Source organism: Hirundo rustica, chromosome 2, assembly GCF_015227805.2.
Source record: "Hirundo rustica isolate bHirRus1 chromosome 2, bHirRus1.pri.v3, whole genome shotgun sequence".
NCBI lineage: Eukaryota > Metazoa > Chordata > Aves > Passeriformes > Hirundinidae > Hirundo > Hirundo rustica.
The window spans coordinates 95,106,620-95,132,405 of NC_053451.1; the positions used below are offsets into that span (position 1 = coordinate 95,106,620).

At 38.6% G+C, this 25,786-nt stretch overlaps 1 protein-coding gene across 2 annotated transcripts in view; it reads right to left on the minus strand.

The window, feature by feature from the left end:
• Nucleotides 1–25,786, minus strand: part of MYO16 (myosin XVI) — a 370,295-nt gene that overhangs the window by 294,356 nt on the left and 50,153 nt on the right. The window lies entirely within an intron of this gene.

The window sequence follows — 25,786 nt, forward strand, 5'->3', positions numbered from 1 at the left end:
GAGGCAAAAACTGCAAGCTCTGCATGTTTTATACCATGATTATGCGCATGTTATCTATTGACATTTAAATCACTGATTGTAAGACAAAAAGCCTAAGAAAATGCATCACTAAGAACAAGTCCATACAATTATTTATCACACTGTAGAATAACAAGTCAGTGTACACTGACGCATTACTCGGTTTCAGATTAAGGGCACACAAAAGGCAGACCTGCATTGTATTTTAAACACCCAGGCTGCAGCATCCTCTGAGAACATTCCTGCATTACTTTGAAAGGAACAGTTACCCATGAATTTGGTTACTACTTTTGTGAGAAACCTACAGCTGAACTGCAGTAAAATATTTTTATAGTATCAAAACATAATTTAAGAAAACTGTACTCAGTGAAGACCTCAATTTGCTTGCTATGCATCATGCTTACCACAGTCAACACTTCACTGAGTGAGAGTTCCTGTAAAGGAAAACTGATAGCCCAGCCATATTTAAATCTTTTATTCATCTGAAATGGTTCTCACCTACTATTTTGTATACATAACATTTTTAACAGCTATGAAAGTAGCTGTAGTCCTGTTAAAAGGACTACAAAGGAAAAAGGATCTAACTAATTAGTGAGGATCACTAATTCAGATTCTATTAACTATTCTGTAAAGTTCCCACAAGAGCAGAAAGATATATATTCACAGGTTTCCAGTGATCCATTAGCAAAACCCTTAGGTGAAATCTCTCAGCTCCTAACAGCCACATATTTCACAACTGGTTTTAAGTTAAATATGCACAGCAATTCTTTTGCAGAACTAATTATTTAGGTGTTTTTGGTTTTCTTCCTGAAAGCATAGTTTTCCAGAAGAAAGTGAAAAAAATATGAAGAAATAACCAGGAGGGCATAGGGTTAAATTATACCAAAAGAAAAAAAAAACAACAACAACAACCAAAAAAAAAAAAAACCAAACAAAAAAAACCCACACCCAAACAAACAAACAAAAAAAACCCCCCAGTAATTACATTACCATAGAAACTTTTTTTTACTGTAAAGCTCAGAAGTCCAAAGTAATTAAATCTATCCAGACTGTCTTTCACACCTATACAACACTAGGCCAGTTTGGGCCATATGGCTTATAAAATAAACATACAGTGTGTTTTAAGAGGCAATGTTAGTCATAGTTCATGAGCAAGTGTCAAGTAATCTGACAAAAAGGCCTTTGAGCAATACTTTTTGGTGGAGACAATTCTGACAGGTTCATCTCTCGTGGTACTGTCAGGCAAACACCCTGCCATGTCTAATAACATCACACTTCACCATCCCAAACTGGTTAAAACCAGGAGCATCTCGGTAAACACTGGTGAATGAGAGAAATGGACAAATTATGCTTTTCAGCAGACAGACATAAAAGGAAAAGAATGTGCCTGATTTTGGCTTCAGCAGAATGTGAAGAAAAAGTATTTGTATCTGTCTCATTTTAGATTGTAATATATGTGATGGAATGCCATATATCTATTGTATGCCAATACATGTATTGAAGTGCCATAGTAAAAATTTAGGATGTTGGAAATTGGTGCATTTATGTGACAGGCTAGACTACATCCTCCATCCTGCAAGGAATGAGAGAGGAAATTCAACTATGCTAAATGCAAGGTGCGGCACCCGGGTCATGGTAGCCGCCAGTATCAGTACAGTCTGAGAGATGAAGGGATTGTGAACAGCCGTGCTCAGAAGGACTGGGAGTTACTGATGAAAATCTGGACATGAGCCAGCAACGTGTGCTTGCAGCCCAGAAAGCCAGCTGTGTCCTGGGCTGCATCAAAAGAAATATGGCAGATCCACAGAGAAGCTCCTGCCCCTCTCCTCTGCCCTTATGAGACTCCCAACCCTGGAAACATTCAAGGTCAGGCTGGACAGGGCTCTGAGCAACCCGATCAAGCTGAAGGTGACCGCTTGCTGCAGAAGAGGGTTGGAGTAGATGACCTTCAAAGGTCTCTTTCAATCCCAAGTGTTCTATGATTCTACATCCTTTACAGAGAGCATTAAGGCACAGGACGCACTCCTGAATGCAGCAAGCTGTTGACGTGATATTTGCATTCGACAAACTGGGAACAGTGCTCTTTTCTATATGCTCTGATTTCTTCTTTCCTAATGTGCTCTGGTCCATGGCATCAGGGAAGAATGTGGGACTGTTTGATAAAGGAGGGTTGCACTGCTACACCACAGCTTGCCTCTGTGCCCTTCGGCTGGACTGCTGGACTAATCAAGTTCATGAGCAGCATGTACCCACCTGCAGCAGGGCACTTTCCTGTTCTTCAGGAGTCTGTATGCCAAAAACATGTGGCCAGTTGCTCAGGTATGAAAAACAGCCCCCAGACAAATGGAAAAAGAGGCACAAACTTTTCAAGAGGCGGCACCAGATGGCAACCTCAACGCCTTTTATTTTAGAATTCTGTGGGGTTGGGTTTTTGGGTTTTTTTGGGGTTTTTTTGGTTTTTTTTGTTTTTTGTTTGTTTGTTTGTTTGTTTGTTTGTTTTTGTTTTTGGGTGTTTTTTTAATTTAGAACATATTTAATTTTATTATGTGGGTAATAATCATTAATAGGTTTTGAAAAATAAGTGAAAAGCATAAATGGAAAGAAAAAATGGAAAGTAATGCTTTCCTGCATCCGCTGGAAGTTCTGACATATTGAAGGGCATCATCAAAGAGAAATAAGAACAATAGATAACTGCAAGTGCAGAGACAGGATGAACCTTCAGAAGTGGCAGCTAAACTTTAGGTAAAAGGAAGCCATGATAGGAATACTTCAGAAGCCAAAATCTGTTTCACCTGCTGGAAAGACATTATTTCCAGTGCAATTTTTTGCTAGGCTGGAGAGCAGAGGAAGAACACAGAAGAAACCACAGCGGTGGTGGGTTATTCATGTCATAAATAAAGATTGCGAGTGTAAGAAAAAAAGAGAGAGACTTAGTTTTTTTGAATGACTCCAAAGGAGGGAATACTTCATTGTCAGTGATTTTACAAAACAAATCGTACATTTTGTTTATTCACAAAAAAGAGATATTATTTGCCGTGTTAGGTATTCTCTTCTGACTGAATTCCAATAAGAATTCAAAAGAGAAAAAAGATAAAAACAACAATTATAACCTGACCATATAAACTATGGAATTATACCTAGAGAGGCTCTGAGGGCATTTTAAATCTACTTTCTCCGAAGTAAAGGTAACATTGGCAGGATTTCAGTCACAGCTCCAGTGGTTCATTAAAGATTACACGGGTGTTTAAGCCTACAAAAAAGACACAAATGATCTCGAACTCGGACAAAGACTGAACTGGTATTAAATCTGGTGATAAAACACTTAATGTATTTGATTTTTTCCATCTCAGCAAAAACATAGATAAAATAGAATTAAGGTCAGAAAACAAGATATATTTAGCTCTTCTGGAAAAATTTCTTGCCACCTCTCCCTATAGAGAGAAAACAGTCAATTTAATTCTTTGTAGAAATTCAACATTCAATGAAATTATAAAGTTATTTAAAGAGAATCTTGGAACAGGTCAGCCACCACAAGTTCTATTTCTTAGGATAAATACCCATCTTAGGATCACCATCTCAGAGCAGACAGACACTGCTTTTATATCTCAGTTTCCAAGGCTCAGACCTTAGAAATGCACCTGTGAAGTGCTTCCTAAAACAACCTAGAAAACAAGAATACTTTGAAATAAGGTTTTGCTGTCAAGAACTGACACACTGTATTGTACTCATGTCATGTAAATACCTTGTCACGCTTCCAGTGTCTCCTGGTGTCACAAACAACTGAACATTTAATAATTTTATCATCTTAGTATTTTGCAATTCATATATAACTGAAGTATTTGATAGAGGTATGCAGAACTATCCAAAAGCAGTTTGAATAATGAGAAAAACACCATGACTACTGGTTTTAAATACATGACAGATGCTCCCCATTTATGCCATTTTTGCTCAGCGCAGCGAAGCTTGTTATATTCCTTTAGATGTTACAACTTCATTGCGCTACTTATGGGTTTAAGACTGCAAACAAAAAACGTAGAATGCAGAGTAACATTGACATGGCTCATATGTTTTGACAAGAGATACTGCTTAGCAATCAAACCTTGGCCACTCTATCCAGCTGCCAACAAGCCTCTCTTCAGATAACATCTGGTAGCTGAATGCTTTATCAGGAAGCTGGGATGAGCCCTAGCAGATGTAGATACTTAGCAAGAAGGACTCTGTACTGATTTTCTCTACAGAGTCGATGTAGAACAAAACATAGCAGTTTCTCCAAATGAATATTTAGATGAATTTGCATGACAGATGGATGTGAGGTTTGCTCCAGAGATTGCAGCAACAAATCAAACCAAATCAATCAATCAATCAATCAATCAATCACTCAGTGTGGTTAACCTCTAGAGAACCAGACGACTCTTTTCCATCTTCCATTCCTACAACTCTTGCACCCTTTCCTTGTTTTCCCATTTCAGTGGAAATGCCTCAAATTTTCAGGGAGCTGGCAATCTTCCTCCCATTCTTCTACCTCGAGACTGAGAAAAGTGAAAAAAAATCCTTTTTCTCCTTCCCTATATACAGCTGTAACTGAATGTATATGGGTGGACTAATCTGTAATTGTTCTTTAATATACTGAAAACAGGAGGATAAAATCACAGGATATTATTACACACTACTGATGAAGTTTGCAAATTTTTCAGTAGAAGTCACGTGCCATTTGAAAATATTATTTGCTTCCTGCCACATCCAAAATGACAATTTTTTAGGTTGTGAGTAGGTCTGTCTGGCAGTTCCTTAACTGAATGAGATGAAGAAGCTCTCACTTGTTGTGGAAGAGCCTAGAAGAGAGGTAATAACAAGGCCAAATACAAGAAGAAATCCCAATAGTCTCATATAAGGTTAGGTTTATGTTTGGCACCAGTAGTGACTCGGTAATTAACTTCTTAGTTATGATGTGTGAACATGCTTTTTTAAATTAAATTTCTTAATAGATTTGATGAAAGACTGCTACAGAGAGAAGCTGCAGACATTTTATATGCAAAGTCCCTAACGAGACTGAAAAGACACCACCAAGATGTTAAAATGATAAGAAGAAAAACATGACAGCCATCACAACACCTAGACATAAGAAAAAATTGGAAAAAAAAATCCATGAATTCCCATGTAAAAAGTTATTATATGTTAATTTTTTTTTTTTTTTAAGTTTAGAATATTCAGGAAAGAAATAGGCAAGAAAATTAGTTCAATTCAACATGAAAAATGTACTGTTATCCTCTTAATAATTAGCAAATGTGATGACCCTTTATTGTATCCCTAATTTTTTTCTTTTCTAATTGGTTTGATCATTTTAAAACCAGGAGACAAATTATGACTATAGTATTAGATGCATAAAAAGTCAAGAATACACGGGAGGAATTGTGTATCCTTCATCAGAGCAAATGTTACTACAACAATGTAAACCTTGAAGTATAATTAGGGAAAACCTGAAAGGACTGCAGAGGAGACCTTGAGATAGAAGGTATTCCTAATTTAGGACAAAAAATAACTTGGATAGCTGCAAAAGCCAAAGAAGTAAGTGTTAGAGTCAGACTCTTCTGGGACTGTAGGACAGCACAGAGGACAGGGTGGTAATTTAAAAAAATTTAGAAATTACTCTAATAGTTGGTGTCCCAAAAGGGGGGAAAAAAAAAAAAAAAAAAAAAAAAAAAAATTATGCTGAAGATTTGTAAGGGGTGATGAAGTGACAGTATTTTAAATTAGTCAACCATGACATTCATAAAACCTACCAAAACAAAACCACATGTACCATATGCAAGTGCTATAGACCAAGACCAGAATGAATTTAAGTTTAAACTGAAACTACAAGATACTAAGGGGAATTTTATAAATACAAAATGAATATTGGACAACTGACAATTATTGTGCTGACAATTATGTACATTACAGTTTCAGTACAGACATTGTAAGCAAAATGCAACATTATTAAATTAAATAAAAAACAATATGAAAAGCAAAAACTAATCTTAGACAAAAAAGCTAATCAAGGCTTATTTTACTTTATGATTTTTCTACAGTACATTTTCTCTCACCCTAAATACAATACCACTTCTTTTCCCCTTTCTGCACTTCATTTTTCATGTAACCCAGCAGAGGTTGTTAATGCGTATTTGTCTTACGGTGTTTTCTTAAGAAGGACAGAGAAAATGGGAGGGGAGGGGTGCAAGGTATGGAAAAACTACATGTCACTTTTATTAAACTGACTGTGCTGCCGTATGTGCACAGTGTAGCAACATGCAGCTGGGATGGTCTCTGTTTCTGCACCTTCTTCAGATTCTAATGCACATATTTCCTTATTTCCTCTTTTTTCTTTTTGTCAACATGATGACAGAATTCATGATTCCGACCACAAAGACCAGGTGAGAGTCCAACTTGACAATAATCAAATCAAAGGGTATGATGGTAAGAACTTTTGACATGACCTAAGATAATATGATATTGCTTGAAGATGGTATGGACAAGTCCATAAACTCACTGAACAAGAGAGACATGCAGAATTTACTGCACTCTGCACAAGTGAGAGATGAAGAATTTACTGCACTCTGCTTGAACTTAACAGAACTACATCTCATCCTAAATTAGCAAAGAACAGATAAGAAGTTAACAAGAATTAGGCAGCTGCTTAGGAAAGAAAGGGGGAATGAGAAAAATATATGAAGAAGCAAGGCAACAGAGTATAATAAGATGACTGTTAAGGGCACTGATTTATAGGTGTGTCCAAGCAACAGTAAGAAAGCAGTAAATCTATAAAATTTTAATAACATTTCCTGATGTCAAAAAAAAGGGCCTTGAGTGAGGCAAGTTGCCAACAAAGGCAGTCAGAAAGTTGGTGGAAAAGAATTTCTACCATGTGAGCAGCCAGTGATCAAGAATAATAAAAGAGGGGATTCTCCAAACACAGACAAAGAATTATGTGAAGAGCACTGAGGATCAATCAATAAACACAAGATGTTTGATAATCAGTGGCTTCAAACAGAAAGAAATTAAATATTCAGGTCAGATCTCTGTGTTTTGCACAAACATGAATAATAAAAGCAAAAGTCATCAAGTCAACAAACAGCTGGTTTACACATGACCCAGTAGAAAGTAAGGCACCTTTGTACAGTTACTGCACACACGCCTAGAGCATCAATAACCATCAGCACATAAACTGAACTTTGTTAAAATTCAGACAGCTGGAACCCAGTTTTCCTATTTTAAAATAATATACTTTTTGTATATTTCATTCCCCATTATTTGAAAACCTGTGGAACTTAGAGAACGTTCATTTTTAACTCCAATGGCTGGCTGTTCATAACAAACAAGATTTATTTCTTTGCTCTCAAATGAAATTACTCTTTTAATCCAACAGTGTATTACAAAAGTAGTTATTATTTTGTTTTCTTGAAAATACAGTAGTAACTACCTTTAATTTCAAACAGCAAAGGACACATGAGAAAGTAAGGAAAAGCAATGTACAAGTATAATGGGGTAAAACACATCTATAAAGAAGAATTATCCAGCAGGGTAAATCACGTAATTCCAACCAATTTATAATGCTTTTTTGTTTGATTTTTTCCACACCCCCCCCCCCCCCCCCCCCCCCCTTCATTTACAACAGAGTTTTCCTTCAGAAAAAAGGGAAGCATTCAGCACCTTGCCATCCTGGCAGAGGGCAAAACTGCTCAAGAAATTATTGCCTTCACCCGTTAGCCAAAATACCTTATGCTGAAATCTCCATGGATTGATATGTCTAGGCTGTAAATTCCTAAAAGAGAAAGCCACACAAGTTGGTGTCAACTATAAATCATTCTTTGATTCTTAGATTTTAACCTCAACATCAGCAGGGGTTCTGTCACTCCCTTCAAAGGATGCAAAGTGAAACACTTTAAAGTGAATGACCTAAGATTATTGGAAAATGGCACAAATGAGCTATCTTGGAAAACATAATTAGCAATTATGCATAGCACACCAAGACTAATTTGCTTAACATCTCCCAAATGCTTCTGTTACAGCTGGTGTCAACTGGAAACTATGCATTTATCCATTTCTCAGTATCTTTGTCATTTCACAACCACTTTTCCTTATCATTGCCAACATATTTCTGTCATATTTGAGGACAACATAGTAGTAGGTAATGCTGATTTCACTAGAGAAATTAGTGGGATTTTTTTTTCACCAAATCTAGGTCCAACCTTTTATTGCCTTGGCTGAAGACAAGAGTGGATCAGCACCTTTTACTATCAATCTCTACGGGTATTCCATCTATGTAAATCAAATATTTCATTGGCATAGCTTTATTGAATTAAGTTATGTATGTTTTAAGGAGAAAAATAATTAATCTGTTTAAAAAATACCAGCATTTGCTAAACATAATTATAGTGTCTGACTGTAACACACATTCAGTGTATTTGCTAAGGATACTTTCATATTAGGGTGCATTCAATCATCAGAAGCAAATTTCAGAAATGGACTTTGAACATATTAAAACAGCTATAAAGGCTTAGCACACATACACACCAACAATAAGAAGGAAAGTTCAAATATTTTGTGACATTAACTTTTTTTTTGCGTGTTTCTGACTTTTTTCTCCTTTTGATTTGAATACCATACATAATACAGAAGACGAGTCATAGATAATTTTCTGAGGTTCAATCTAAAATGCACAACCACATTTAGAATACTTCAAAATTGGCATAGGTCAAGAGTTAGTTAACAGGGTCTTTCAAAGACGAAGGAGATCATATAATCTATATAAAAGATGATAGAAAAACATTATTCAGTAGATACAGATTATTTCACAGTGAACCTGGGGGTGACAAGGCAGGTGAGAGGATTTTTTTTCACAGCATTAAGGTGCTGATGATGAACATATGAAAGACAGCTCCTGATGAGCCAAAGGGACACCATATCTCAGGAGGGTTGAGGAACTACAACCTGGATAACCAGCATTAATATACCCCAAAGAATTATAAATATGACTTTGACCCCTGCAGAGACATTAAAAAAAGAAAAAATTCAAGAAAAATGCTAACAGTTAGTGCAATCTCATGAATGCAATCTGAGACATTAGGCAAAAAAGTAGTGCTCTTAACAATGCAGCTCAGAAAATCTGCAGCAAATGAACTGAATAGAAGGAAGGAATGTTTCCAGTTCTCAACGTTTTGGAGAAAAAAATTAATAGCTAATTTTTCTTTTGTAAGTGTTGTATAAAATTTGAAACTATAACATATTTTGCATGTTACAATATCTGAAATTAAAAGCAAGTTCAAGGTCATTAGCCAACATCAAGGAACTTCACATTAGTCAGCATGATTATGACTTCAATACAGGAGGTAAAAGGTCTCTGTTGTGAGCATCTAAGTTACCAGTATAGCAAGAGCACCACTACAAGCCATGATGGTTACCTCACACTGTTCTGCAGAGGAGCTGCAGCCCTGGCTCCCCACTAATCCTCCAGCTGTAAACTGAGAGCCCTGCAGCTCCCCAAGATGCTCTCAGACATGTTGCAACAATAACAATGAGTGGGAAAAGACCAAGGAGTTCAAAAATGCCTTCTTTGAAACAGATGCATGAAAGGAACAAGGTGCACCGAGATTGTCTCAGTTATTAAACACAGAGATCCCACTACCCTTCTCCAACAAATAAGCCAATGATAAACAGATGGAAGTTACCATTTTCTTCACAGACCTTTTTCTTTCTCTAGATTTTCCCCACACTACACAGTGGAAAAAGAAATGCTTTCCTTCCCAAATACGGCTTTTTAAAGTTCAGCCTTTAAACAACCAGTGTTGGGGGTTCTAGCTATTTTCTGATTTTAGGCAGTTGGTATTGTACTCCTCTGGCTTTTTTTCACACGATCATGTCCTGGAGACTTGACAATTCTTTTTTCCTCTTTTATCAGCAGGATACTAAGAAATGGTGATACAGGAGATTGCTGGCAGCAGCAAGGATGACGATCAGAGAAGTGAAGGCAAGAAAATGAGAGGACACTCAAAGTGCACCACTTCCAGTCCTGCTGGTGAGCATTCCCTCAGTCAGTCTCAATGGAAGAGAAAGGCAAATCTGCAGCTGTTTACTCTGCATCCCCACCAGCTGCTCCAAACACATCAAGGGTAGAGAAACCAGAGAGAAGGATGAGCAGCTGCTGTCAGCTGTAGGGCCCTCATAAGCCCATCCATCAGTCCAGCTCCAGCTGGCCACCTCTGCGACACAGTCCTGGAGAGCTGCCCCAGGAACGCAGTGTCAGAGCCCTCAGGTGTTGGCTCAACCCACACACAGGGTCTCCTAACACAGCAGCAGCAGCAGAGCGAGGGCAGGCAGAGAGGTACAGCATCATGGCTCACGGTGCAGCTCTGTGTATTGCAGACAGGTGTAGCTTATTGGTCCCCAACACTGATGTTTGATGGGAATCTCGCTGAAAGACAGAGGAGCAGGCACCTGTCCCTACCAGACACCTCCTACGGCAGTGGGAGGCTAGATCATAATAGGCAAGACTGAGTGACTGCAAAAAGCCTTGGTGGACAAGGAGGGGCAGAGCTTTGCCTGACTGAAATGAGATCAGAGCTGGACAGCACAGCAGTGCCACAGCTGGGGAGCAGCAGCAGCAGTGTCTATCCTAATTGAAAAACTTTTTTTTTTTTCTCTCCAGTGAAAATTTGGGGGAGAGGAGATGAGACATTTGACAGCAGCAAGGTAAAGAAAATACTGCTTTGACATGCATTAGCCTGAGACAAAGCATGATATTGCCTTACACATTAACAGCATTTTCTTGTCCAACTTTCATTTTCCAAAATGTCTCTTAAAAAGTCTTCCAGAATCCCTGACCTTGATGTCTGCACTCTGATCTTTCAGTGGCCTGGTGTCACTGAGTTTTAGTTTTATTTGCATCCTAGTATCCCTCTTACCCAAAGAAGGAGGCAGCTCCTCCCTGGTAAGGAACACAACACTTCTGCTTAGCTGTTTTGGCTGCTCACTTTGTGGCTATGTACCAAGGTCATTCATGGAATATTCCTACAGACTAGAATGTTAAGTTAATAGCATGCTCTTCTAAAAATGAGCATCTCTACAGTACATTTCCTGTATGTCTTTGGGCCTTTTTATAAATATTCATACACATAATTTACAAGGAAACGCTTAAAAAAACACTAGGGACAAATTCTCTTGTGTAACTTGCTAAAACAGTGGGTTTGTTGTGCAGAGAGGATTTGCTGGCAAATACACACAGGCTACTGTTTGAATAGGTAATGTCATGGTCCATCTACTCCTCTTGGATGACCCAATTGTACTTATTTCCCTGTAGGAGCACCACAAAGAACATCAGTGTTCAATTTTATGGAGTATGAAGTATTCGAGAAGAAAATCAGCGTGGGAGCTAGACTATATTCCTTACAGCTTCAGCTGAGATCTACATCTGAAGGGAATAATAACACATCAAGGAAGACAATTTAACTATGACCAATACAGAGGTTTTGAAAGGCAGCACAAAGACTCTCTACCTCACTATGGTATTGCAGCTTCTCTGTTGATAAACTAGGTAAGGAAAGCTTATTTCTTTCAGATGACCTATGATATTTAACTATACCTAAGAGATGAAGGACAGATGCTTCACAAATAAGATTTCCATATGAAGGGTTGGTTTACAAGACAAATAACTGACTCCAAAGTTTTACATGAAAATGGTATTAAGGTATATGCTCATATGGAGATTTCAAGAAGAGTACTGAAGAACTAAATCACATTTTACATGGATCAAATGTTATCAACAAGACATTACTTTCAAGAAGCTGAAAGAAAAAAAAATAGAGAGCTATTTACAGAAGACACAGTAATGGTAATCACAGAAATTATAATCATAGAAATATTAATCATAAGCAATGGAATGGTGTAGCAAAACAAAATTGTGATGCTGCTAATCCACTGAAAACCTTTCTCCTAAATTAGCCATGTGACTGGAAGGGGGGGAGGGAAATAAAACAACACAAAACAAACAAACTAACTAATGACCCTGATTTTAAGTGAAATTTTTAATTAATTTTTGTCTCTTTTACCATGATTGGTATTTTTCATTTCACAGACATGATCTGATCCACAGGAAAAGCATACTGGGCTTGAAACATTTTGTGGTATAATCTTTCTCACCTCTTCTCTGAAACTTACACCTCTCTACATGAGTATGTGTCTTGCACAGAATTTAGGATGAAATTTTTTGCTTCTGTCCTTAAGGGACAATGCAAATATTTAGGGGAATTTCACTAATGTGGGGATTGTACACTGGCACGTGCAGTCAAGTATCTGCGGCCTCCAAAGAGCAAGGGAGGATTAGTTTTGTTGTCATGCTGCCAGAGCTTCAGCTGAACTCCCAAACTGATGGACTTCAAAGTGTGACATGGTGTTGCAACCCCCACATCAAGATGTCCCAAGAGCCTGCTGAATTCAGAGCCCCATCAGAGAGTATTACATCTCTGCCCTAAAGTACAGCACCACAACCTCCTCTCTGATTCTGCACACAGGTGCTCTGGCTACATCCAGGCAAGGGAGCAGCCACCCCATCCTGTCCCTCGTATTTCAGACTGAAAAGGCTGAAAAAGTCACCCGAGACATATGAACAACTATGCACAAGGATGAGGCACCAGATGAATGCATCTTCAAGCCCTTTAATCTGTTTGACCATAAAGGAAGAACACAGACCAATAAAAAGTTATTTACGTCTGCATAGAGAAAACTGCTGTGAACTGAGCACAGCTTCTCCTGGTGCAGGTATGATCACCTGCGGTAATATGAGAAATGTCATCACTGGGAATATCTCACTCCACAATAACCTTCACACAGAACATGAAAATTGTAAGCACAGGGACACTACCCGTGCATTTAGAGGAAAATGGGTTCCAATCAGCTTCAATAGTATCTTTGAATCTCTGAATAACTTGAACAGTTTGGGAGAAGCTTTAATTTTCTGAAAATACACAGGTTTGTTCAACACCCAAGTGTTCATAAGCAAAATCTCTTATGTACAAAATCAAAGAAAACACCTGTAAAATGTGTAAATTGAGTTTCTAGCTTTATTTTTTATGAACATTTTATGAATATTTAAAATGAAAAAAAAAATTTCCTATTTCAAAAGTCATTTTATGAGTCCAACATATGATCTGTTCCTATAAAATACACAAACAGCTCTGATAGTGGATTACCACAGTCACTTGTTTGCCACGAATCTAAAATACTCGGTATGTTTCACCCATTTATGTAAAAATTAAAATACTTTAAAACACAGAGTTCAGATTATTTGGTATATTCTATTTTATACAGAAAGCACCAGGCACGACTCCAGCTGATAACAGAAGCAATACTGCTTCTGTTTATTTGACACTTTCAGCTCTGCCCTTCAAGTGTCCTCAGCCTGTTCTGTATGTTCTTAAACACAAGAGCTGAAGCCACCTCCTTCCGGAAACAAAATTCATTCAGCATCCCCTGCTTGTTTCTCACATGCTTATCTGCCTTCAATTCACAAACACTGGGAGAGAAACACAAACCACCACAAAACCAAGTACATTTGCATTTAATTTCTTTTCACCTCGCGTCTGGCATTGCTAGTATCTTTAAACCTGCATAAATTAATTTGCTTTCATGAATTATTGTTGTTTATATTGTTGAGGAACAATGCTTTATCTAATGGGATAGAAGTCATTACCACATGAACAAAGGAAATGTTCATAAGCTAAAGGACAGGGCAATGATGTCATAGAGAGAATTTTCTACCTGACCAGGAGATTATTAACAACCATTGATAAGAATCATGAATGGTGCCCAGAGAGCATAAGGAGAGATCTAAGAAGGAAAGAAAGATATGCAAAATTCTGAGAATAAAGAAGAAAAAAGCATATGAGTGAAAACTTGTTTTCAATACACTTCATCAGAATGGCAGGATGAGGCCACTAAAGAGAAAGAGATGTGTCTGCAAAGACTAGAAAGAGACATTCAGGAAACAAAAGGCTTTTGAGTAATCCTGCCTATAGTGGGTCCAAGATTCTCTACCTCAGAGCATTAACTCAGACTTTTCAGGATGCCATTTTTGTAAAAGTGAAGGAGTTATTTTTAGTTTGTTCTGTGTAAGACAATCTTATTATCAGCATGTGCAATAACAGAAAAAAAAATTAAAGAAAATAAAAGATCACATCCTGAAAATACATGGGTAATTATTTCATTTAGAGTATATTACCTTGGAAAGTATGCCTGGAATTGTTATGTACAGTAGACTGGAGTCAGGATAATATTAAATCCAGTAAGTCATAGCAGCAAACATAAGGCAAGAATGTTAACATTTACTGCTGAGGGGATTAGGTAGAGCCTGTATTACATATAAAAACTTGAGAAGTTTTTTTACAGATTAAATTAATCCTCACTCTCTGCTCTTATAAAAACAGTTTCTTATTTATTTGATTGTTTTTTAAATCAAAATCTTTTTACAATCAAAGAATTACAATGTAATGTATATTCAAGAATGGCCTTATTGTGTTCAGTCTCTAGTCCGAAATTCCCACAGATACAATGAGAGATCCGGGGGTGTGGAGGGGAGCAAGGTCAGGCTGTGTAATCAAAAGGACAGAGATATCACCAGGACACCAGTTGTGCAGCGTACAAATTATATTAGATAACTGGTCTTAGAGTGAAAACATTGAACTTTTTGGTAAAGCAAACAGCAACTCCTACAACATAACCTTGTGGCTTATTGAATTTTTAAATAGACATTTAGTTTCAAAACACAATTGCTAAAAGCCTGAATCAGTGTCAAGTAAAGTGTCATGAAAATGTTTTCACTGACTGGTCTCAGATCCAGTAGCTGGTTTCCCAAATGTCTTACTGAAGACAGTTCCACTCCTAATATATTATGCAAGCTTAGCAAGCACAGATACTGTCATTAGGGACATGTAAAATTAAAAGTTATGTTAAGGCCAAGGTGCTCAGATCTAACACAGGATAGAAGGACTAAAGGCTATGGGGAAAGACACAAGATGGATTGGGAAACTGGTATCTAAGTAGGCAGATAAAAGGTTCCTGAGATGGAGAACCTACACATCTTAGTCTGAGAACACAGAAATCTATGGGCTTAGATGAACAGTTTGGTCTCCAGATCCGTACAGGGCACAACCTTGACGCTTCATGGAACCGACTACTATGTGTATCCATAGCAGTTACACTCTTCCACTTGGTAGGCAAGGTACAGGTGACAGCCACCTGAAACATTGTGAAATCACCTTTCCACATCATGTGAGTCTCTGCAAACAACACCTAAAAGGTGTTTTACACCCAGGATGCAAGACAGAGTGATAAGGAGTTGGCTTGGTTATCGTCTGGATGTCTTCTTGCAGTAGCATTTAGTACTTTTTTCCTCAAGTTCCTTACCATCACATTTCCTGACCAGTAACAATGTCTCAGTGAGAAAGATAGAAATAACCATGCTAAATTACAGAAAATGTCTGCCCTAAAGGTATTATAACCTCAAAAGGAAGACCAAAGTCTTCATTTTACCAAGAAAATGAAAATGTGTACCCTGGACTCTGTGGTGATCGGTGATGGGAGCTGTGACATACTTAATGTATTCTGCCTTCTGGCCTTTCTTCAATTCTGGGATCACGTGCCCCAGGCAAATCTGGCAAATGAAATAGCTCCAGCAAAGTCTGGTAAAGGAAATCCATTCCTAGGAGGGAGGGAAACTGATGCTGTTAAAATCTGAAATACAGCTACCACAGGAAGGAAGATGGAACAGGGGCTAGGCTAGGAGCATGCTTTGCTCTTCAAAGCCTGAGACTTGCCAAACCAGTAAGAGATGCTGAACTAGGTTTAAGTATTTCTGGTAGGTGCTCTGAAGGTTACTTCGGCATTCCCAAGACCACCCAAAAATGTCTTAGCAGACTGAAGTTGTTGGTAGGTGGGGTCATACAAGGATGTTCTCCTGAGCACAAGGGCAATAAAGGTATGAATAGAAACAGCATAGAGGGAATTTACAGCATTTGGTCAGTTTTCCAAGGCACATGTCACATACTTTTCTTTAAGTCTGACAAGAAAAGCTACAGCACAAGCTCTTTCATGCCACTATGCTGCTCAGAAAATTGCAATTAAAAAAATAAATCCAAGAGGAACATGCTCAGTTACAGTTAAAGTAGCACTGCAGATATTTCGGGATGCACACAAGCAAACCATTGAAAAAAATATGAAAATATATATAATAAAGTAAAACAGCAACGTTCATCTGCCCAATTTGAAAGAAGTTTATAAACTAGTTTACGAAACTGTGTATTCAAATCTTTGCTGGCCATGTTGGCAAGAAAGTTATTCTTGATCCTGGTAAGAATTGTAACTGATCTAAAGGACAGCAAGAAATTATTTCAAGGGAATATAAAAATCAAGACAGAAACAATGTCTATATAAATAGACATTCTCTATAAATACAGTAACAAAAACAAACAAACAAACAAAAAACCCAGAATCCTGATTCCTCATTACAAAGTATACATAAGGTTATGATTAAGCAGGAAGTAAGAATGGATTTAAATATAGCTGCCAAAACAAATTATAATTATAATGTCTTAATGTTAATCTCTCTGGTATAGCAAAGACTTGCTCACTGAAACAAGCATTTACATTGTCAAATATTGATCACTGATGTCATCTTTCTGGAGTTTATTTAAAACATGTTGCCAATCACACTTTTTTTTTGCAGCACAAGTTTTAGTTAAATGTCAGTTGGGTAGTTTTTCCCCCGGCAATCAACAAAATCCATTTCCAACATCCATTCTGGCAAGTCATCACAGCACCACTAAGAATCAGATATGGTTTGCTTTTGGGCTAGAAGCCACCACTGTAAAAGACAATTTCACAAAAGGAAACTATCAGTCCCTGGCACTCTCATATTTGGGCAAATCCCCAAGTTTCTAGACATCACCTTTAAAAATTCATTAGCACTCATGAAAACAAACAAATAAAAACCCCAAGTCTATGGCTTTCCTGAAATTCATGTCTTAGAGACTGCTTGTACAACTAGAGGTCTGACCTCCAACTTCAAGTAGAAGTAGTGTTATGTCTTAGGAAAAAAAAGTGTGCGTCTGTGTGTAATACTATAAACACACAGAAGAGGGGGAAAAAAGTAGATATTAAACTTTAATTAGGAAATTTAACGGCTAGCTTTCGTATGTAAATTTAAGGTAGCATAAGAAAGAAGTCTTACCAGGAAAAGTCAGTATTTTGATGTCAGACAGACACGTCTGTACAGACAGGATCAGACCTAGAGTTTATTTTCTACCTAATTTCCAGACAGATCAAAAGAGAGTTTTTGAAACTGGCCTTTCCCTACTAAGAACTGTAGCTGATGGTCATTCAGCTATCCATTTTAGGAACAGGATAGAAGGAGTATGTTAGGGTTTGGGGTACAATGCCAATTCACAAAATCCAGAAAATCTTGTGGAAACTTCCATATATAAATGAACCTCTTTTTTGGAAAGTATGTCAGGTCCCAAAATAGATTTCCTGGTCAAAACACAACAAAACACCAGAACAGACAACGGGGCAACAATCAATATATGACTTGGCTGCAAGAGGGGCAGGTCCTATCAAAAGCCTGGCTAGGTTTCCTGCCAGCTTGGCTGATGACCTGAAAGGGAACAAAGCCTGCAGTGTCTCCAGGCAGTCCTGCCATCTGGACTGCCTCCACATCATGAATCCTGAGGTCTCTAGGGACTGCAGTTCCAGGAAAGCCCTCCCACACAGGAATCTTCCAGGACACTGTTTCAAGAATTCCCTGTGCTGGAAGTGCTGGCTCCCAAGACTCTTTCACGCCCACTAGAGAAGACAATGAGCAAGTGGCCTGGGAGAATAAGAAGACAAAGGCTGAGCCAAGAAACTTAGTCTGGAGCTTGAAGCTTCCTACAGAAACTGAACAAATTATCTTATTCCAAATTAATTTTAACCCTTCTGTGAGAGGCTTGCTTCTGAAAGGTACCTTTTTCAAAGAAGAATTTTGTGGAAAATAAAAGTTCTAATGTTCTAAAAAGTTTTAATTAAATCTAATCCAAACTAAATATTGTATTAAGCATCCATATTGTATCCCTACCAGAATCACAGAATCACAGAATATGCTGAGTTGGACAGGATCCTCAGGGATCATCAAGTTCAACTCCTGGCTCTGCACAGCACCATCCCCAAGAATCACACCATGTGCCAGGAGCATCTTCCAAACACTTCCTGAACTCTGCCAGGCTTGGTGCTGTGACCACTTCCCCAGGGAAGTTGTTCCAGTGCCCAAATACCTTCTGAGTGAAGAACCTTTTTCTAACATGCAACCTAAACCTTCCCTGGCACAATTCAAGACACTCCCTCACGTCCTGTCACTGGTCACCGCAGAGAAGAGATCAGTGCCTGCCCCTCCTCTTCCTCTCATGAGGGAGCTGTAACTGCAGTGAGGTCTCCCCTCAGTCTCCTCTTCTCCAGGCTGAACAGACCAAGTGACCTCAGCTGCTCCTCACACAGCTTCCCCTCAAGGCCCTTCACCATCTTTGTTGCCCTCCTTTGGACACTTTCCAGGAGTTCAGTATCTTCCTTTTATTGTGGCACCCAGAACTGTCCCCAGCACTCGAGGAGGGGCCATCCCAGCTCAGAGCAGAGGGGACAATCCCCTCCCTTGCCCTGCTGGCCATGCTGTGCCTGATGTCCCCAGGACAGGGTTGGCTCTCCTGGCTGCCAGGGCACTGCTGGCTCATGTTCAACTTGCCATCAACCAGGATCCCCAGGTCCTTTTCTGTGGCACTGCTTTCCAGCAGTGAAAAATTTCCATTGTGAAAAAGATGGAGGATCACGGCAGAGTAGCAAAGAAATTGTGTGACTCATATTTTTATCCTTCATTCAATGGAACAAGACAAAATTATGCCAAGACCAACAGACAAATACAATTTAGAAAACTGACAATCAAATTCCTCCTTTTCACTAAGTTCACTATAGCCTACCACTACCACCTCTCTTCCCATCTGGGCCACAAACATCACACCCAAAGGCTCTTTTCCCAGGAAAAAGAGCCTTTTCTGTAGCATGATTGCAAAATGGACATATCTTCACATTAACATGGCTTGGGTTCATCTCCTTTTTAAAATCTAGCGATCATTTTTGTTAAAGCATCCCAAGTCCAGGTTTTCAGCTTTCATGTCTATCAAGGAAATAAAAAAATCTTTGGTAGTTGCTTTGTGCTCTTAGAAATTACCTCTGGCCTCCTAATTCTTCTTATTCTTCTCATTACCTGAACAAGATAATCAGTGTGTGAAACCCTATGGCATTCTCTTACACAAAACATTCAAGTCTGTTCAAACCAGAAGATGACATGCGTATTTTCAGATTTGTATCACTTTCAGACTCAAGTGAAATCACACATTTGAAGGAAAATCAGAGACAGGGTTTAATTACAACTAGGGACCATGCACATATCCCTTCTGTAAGCTGCCTGAGGTCTTTTTTTCACACTGTATCCCATCAGATGCTTAAGCTTACAGCCTGTTTGCACACCCATTAAAGTTTTGGTTTTGGGTGGTAATGATGTCCCCACATATATGGGCCTCCAAAAGTATGTTCAAGGTTATAAAAAGATCCTCCTGCTTTCAGTGAAAGAATATTCAGAGCAAACAGAAAGTGGCTGAAGAATGAGAAAAATATACTCCAACACCAAAAAAGTTGATTATTATTAAACATTGGTAATCATATCCATTTCAAACGGGGCTTCAAGAAGTGACCAAAGCCAGTGTATGGAAGACTGCAAGCACGGAGAGAGCAGTCTTTTACCCTGATGTGCTGGGTGTCTGTGTCCAAAGACATGACAGTGTGCTAGATATAACCAAGTCCAAAGGGCAAAACAGTGAAACTAAACTGAACATAAAAAGCTTAAACCACAGCAGACCAGCTACTTCCAACTGCTACATGCCCCAAATCAAATCAGCTTTGGACCTCTGCCTGTTTTGAAAAAATGACCCTGCATTTTCCACTTCTTCAGACACCAAGTGTTAACTACTGCACAGCTATGAGGGTTTAGCACATGGGATCCTGAGCTGACATGGTCATTGCCTCTTTTTGGTTCATTTTCTTTGCCAGGACCTGCTGCCAACCTGCCAGAAGCCGGCTGTTTCATCCCTGCTATAGAGCCAGTTGCCGAACAGCTGCCATGGCAAAGTGTTCGAAACTCTGCTGCCAGCAAGTTAACTATTCAAGTATTTTTAAGATGTGGGAGGGGTGATTTAAAACTATGCATAATGCAGAACCACACACACTTATGTTTGCACTGGAATTACCATGCTTCAGAGATGCTTGAAGGAACATTAGGTCAGCAGCTATAACAAGTCATGTCATTTGCTTTGCTGATTTTAATTTTCATACAGTGATAGATATTCCTTGTCAGATGGCTTACTGGCTGTTTTCCATCGTGTTTTGGTAAACTGCAATATAATTCTCAATCAACATTAATTCTATACCACAGTTAATGACAAATGAGTTACTCATGATGAAATCTTTACAGAGGCTCCTTTGGGTTACTGACTTAAGCTACTGTCAGCATTACACAGTTATCACACTCAAATTAAAGGATCATTATGGCATATATTGAATATTTGGCTTCACAGCAGGTAAATTCTGTTCAAAACATCTAGGATGCTGAGAAACAGTCTCCTTGATCCCCCTCTCCAAAAGAGCACCAGAAGGAGAAAACCCAATGGTATTACCATATTAAAATATTCCTAGAATGACCTGCTTGATATTTACTTCTGGGGTACTCTTGAGACTGCTTCCTATTTCACATCAGTGCCCAGTAATAATATGATCACTTGGTACCCAGTAATCACATCACTCTTATGCTGCCACTTTTACAAATCCCCAGTTCCCTGATGCATAAGACATTATAGCCTGTACTGCAACAGCGCCAAAAGAAAAGACTGTGAGTTGTTTCTTTTCTCTATCGTCACCACCAGCTCTATCCTGACACACTGAGTAACTAGATGCTGCAGGAAAACACAAAGTCTGTTCCTTCTCCTGCCAAGTGTCCTCTGCAAGGTGCTGTTGGTGTACTGAAAATTTTCTGCGACATGTGCTAAATATTATCCTTAAGCACAATTCCTAGGAGGCAGGTTAAATATATAGATGACTGCCCTCAAGGACCCCCACGGAACACTCCTCATAGCAGCACAGAAATAAACACTAAAATCCTCAGTTCTTGAGGAAAAGTTCTCCAAATATCTCAGTCCTCAGGGTACCATGATATAATGTAACTGTATGCTTCAATTCACTTCCCTGCATACTTCTAACTTAATTTACTCTAAAATTGTAGAAATAAAAAGGTAGGGTGTAAATGTAAAGACTTGGCTTTCTGTTCAGCTGGACCAAAGAGAAACCATGACACTGATACAAATCAGTGGAGGGAAGAGCTGGGAATCATACCCATACCTAACCAATTCTGAATCCCATGGAGGAAACACCCAGATGGATGTAAAAGTAAATTCAGGCCTCTCAGGGCTCACATTTTTTTATGACTCTCAGTGAAATGCTTTGTACCTGACTACACATGGAGGCCAGGGCCTTTAGCCCCCTACAACCCTAGCAGCTGCCGTGGTCCCTGCTCCAGCATCACTGCTCTCCGCCTCCCCAGAAGCCAACCTTGCCCCACTCACCCTCTCCCAGGCCTCACTCGTAAAGTGGGTGCCCAGCACCCCTGGTACACCCTGCATCCCCTGGGCAGCCTGGTGCCCACCTCCCTTCCCTTGCCTGGTGCAGCACCATCTCCTGCACTCCTGATGACTGACTGCCACTCCTAAGGGTCTGAAAGGTTATTCTGGAAACAAAACAGAAAAATCCCCACAGTGCTTCAAAGTATAGCAATATCATTTAACCCTACTAAATCTTCTTGTGTCACAGACAGCAAAGAGCAACAGTGAAGGGTAAGAGTAGAAGAGGTGAGAAACATAAATAAAAGTCAGTGTTCTGTTTTTCTCTCACTTTGGGATACCCTCCAAATTAACAAAATTTTCTCATGATAAGATCAAATATGAATGGGAAGGCCATACTAAATTAATAGCTTATGATTCACGCGATGCAGAAGTACTCTGCAGGATGGAAACACATCAGCTAAGCAACCAAGGTGAGTGATTTCTCCTTAAATACAACTTCAGCAACAAGATATGACTCTAATCAGAATGGAGCTGTCTGAGAATGGCACACTTGAATACTTCTCCCTCATCTAACAAATGTTCATGCATTTAAAAATATATTATGCACCTGTGTGTGTTTGTGGGTTTTTATTATTTTGAGTTTGTTTCTTTTTCAGACAATGTTGAAGCAATGGAATGAGCCTATTGTGAACTTTACAGCACTCTGAAAAAAATATTGGATTAGAAGAGATCCGCTTACTATGTTCTGGGTGAGTAGATTTAAACAACACAAACATTCCCAGTGGGAACTTAGCTTAGCTTGAAAGATTCCAGTGCCTGAATCTTGTTTAAAAAAAAACCCACCAAAGTCAAGAGTACTCAAAAGAAAAGAGAATTTAAAAATAAAACAAAACAAAGATACCCAGCATGACCCACGGACTGCCCCAGTGACAGTTTCACAGCATTCTGCAGTCACACTGTGACATACAGTTCTAACACTTTTCATTAATGAGAAGATACTACTTTTTTGTTGTTGTTCAGCTGTGCCAAAAGAAGAAGAGAAAGAAGTTTTGGCTTTGAAAACATGGGTTTAAGTTCCAAACTGAGCTGTAGCACAAACAACACTGATAACACAATTATTACTTGCATTATAAATATATTAAAAAAAAAAAATCCAAAACAAAAAAGGACCATGAGATGAACTAACTCTTTAAGGTGACTGAAATGCACACATAATCACATTTCCTTAGAGAAGTGCCATCACAGACAGATAAAGCAACAGAACAGGTAAGGGAGCCTTGATTTGGTAAAAATAAATAACCCAAAAACCTAAATCTTTTCCCTCAGTAAAACACTCTTGCAGAAACAGTCTTACTTTAAAGCTCTTCTGTTTATACAGTAGTAAAATTTGCATGTACTGTGTTACTGGTCCACAGCTTTACAACTAATACTATTCTTTTATGAGCTTAAAATCCAGTTACATACAAAAGTACTCATCTAAATAACTTTATTAAATAACAATGACTGAGTGAACATCATGAGCCAATGTAACAAAACAAGTTTTTCAGCTTGCTTTTTAAAACAAAGAAAATGGAGGAAAGTGTTTGCCAAAGATGTGACAAATGTCCTTTTTCTCTGCTATTTTTGACAAGTATTATTAACATAAAAAGCAAACACAAAGCCTTAAAATATGCCAAACCACATCCATGTAAGATAACTTTGCATTGTGTAGTGCTTTTAAGACAAAATTCCAGCATAATGCTGTCAGAATAATAGCTCCAAAGGGCCTTTTTACATTTTCCTAGCAGCTAATGAATTGCCATGGAAAATGGCAGCAGGCAAGCTTATGGGAAGCGTCTTTAAATCTGTTTTTCCTCTTTCAAAACCATGAGCCCAAGTGCTTTCCTTGGGAGTGAAACACTCCCTGTTGGCTTCTAACACAGATTGAAACGATCCTACTGTACCTTTAAAAAAAAATCATGGAAGTGGTATTCATTTGTCACACACTAAGGAAAAACTGAAAGGAAAATGGCAGGAAAATATACATGGACATTTAAGAATACATTTTATAATGTCTACTATAGGTGCTTAAAAGAAAACTACTTGCAACTGGAAAGACTATTATATTTTTTAATGTGCTGATAGTTACTCTAAGATGGCAAACCTGAAAGAATTGAACTTCATGCAATGCCTGGATTGCAGCTGACTTGTACTCAAAAGCTTCTGTGAAAGACAATAACATATCCTAATTAGTTCTAATAAACTTTAAAGGCACAGCTCTTCATAGCTCTCTTTTGACCTCTGAGCAAACAGAGGAGAATATGAATACTGGAAACAAATTAATTACATGATAAATTACTTACTTCCTATCCAAATAGTATAAACCAGTTTAATCTTAATAGGAAAAACAGAAACTGACCTTGCACAGTAGGAAAATGGGGTATAAAGACTGACTGCTTTTTGACATGAGGTCTGGGTCTCAAATTTACTTACTCCAGGATATTTTGATAAAATGATTACAAAACTGTAAGAGCAAAACCTAAATTTCATTAAGCTGATGAAACACAGTTGATTAAACATTTAGCAAGCCAGAAAAACTTAGGACACATGAATGTTGGTGACAAAGAAAAGCTTATGTAAAGTTGATGACCTGGGATATGACCTAGCCCGATTAGTAAGAAAACAGCAGAGCACTTTCACAGGGAACTAAAACAAAATTTGGAGGGAGCAACTTAAAAATCCTCCTTTCTGAGAGTTTCCACTGCAATTTAACAGTATACACTGTAACTCACTGTCCCTTCTCCTCCCTCCCCCTCCTCCCTCCCTCCCTCCCCCCACATTAGTTTTTATTGTTCAATCATCCAAAATTCCCAAGAAAAACTTTCTCACAGCAGCTCCAGTGAAAGAAACCAACAAATGAACAAGGGTCTTACTGTCTGTCCTTCTCTTCTACAGTTACCATTGCCCTTTTCTTTCCTAATCATAGGTAACAGACAAGATTCAAGTATTAAGGAATGATTACATTTCAAAGCAAATAGACTATGTCAGAACTGTAGAATATAAAAGCATGTCATGGCACTTAGGTCTGGGCAAGCACCTCTGCCACATCATTACCATGCAACGGAAGAAAACCTGAGTGTTCAATAATCCTTGTCCTCAGGAATAAACTCAAGGCCATTGCCTGCATGGGAATGACAGTGCACTGTGGCCAGACCGCTAAACAAAAAAATTAAGAGAGCAGGACTGTGGGAATATTACAGCACAAGAGTATTCACTTAAGCACAGCGTCAACAGCTTGACAAGCCATGCCTCATTCCACCTTTGTTCCTTTCCCCTCAGTCTTTCCTCACGGCCGAAGCGTTTGTGAAGACAGCTATATCCAAAGGTATGGAGGAGCACCCAGGAGAGACAAAGGTAGAGAGTGCTGAGAGGAAAATATGACTTAATATAATCCCACTGCTGTTTCAGTCCCAGTTTTGCAATTACAGATAGCATCATTTTGATCAAATGGCGACAACACCTGGGATTCCAGGTGTTCCAGATGATTCCAGTCATCCTTTATTTTTTCCCTTTTCTGTTTTTCACAAAAAAAAAAACCCCATCAAGTTTATAGGGACTGCAGCATCAATTTCTAATGGCGCAGGCATCTTTCTTGTCAGCTGTCAAAAAAAAGTACTCTGCTGAGAATTTGTGCTTCACTGCTTCCATTCTTTAACAATGATAAATAAGGATCAACATTTGACTCCACAGTCTGACTGAGACCCTTATTATTGTCATGCTCTTTTCCACTGATCAATTCTACTGAAAAAGTAAGACTCTAAAGTGGCACAAGTACACCTGAGGTCCAAATTGATTCACATCTCGCCTTCAGCCACATTTCAGTTGGCACGAATTTAGGTAGTTTACATAAATTACACACTAAAATTACATTTTATTCTCCACTGACAATTTTATAGAAAACTGCTTTGCTCCCAGGCTGATATTTGCCTTACACCCAAAAAGTATGTACTACCAGAGGAAAGATTATACACCCAAAATTTCAAGCAAAAGACTTCTCTCAAGACAAGCATAAA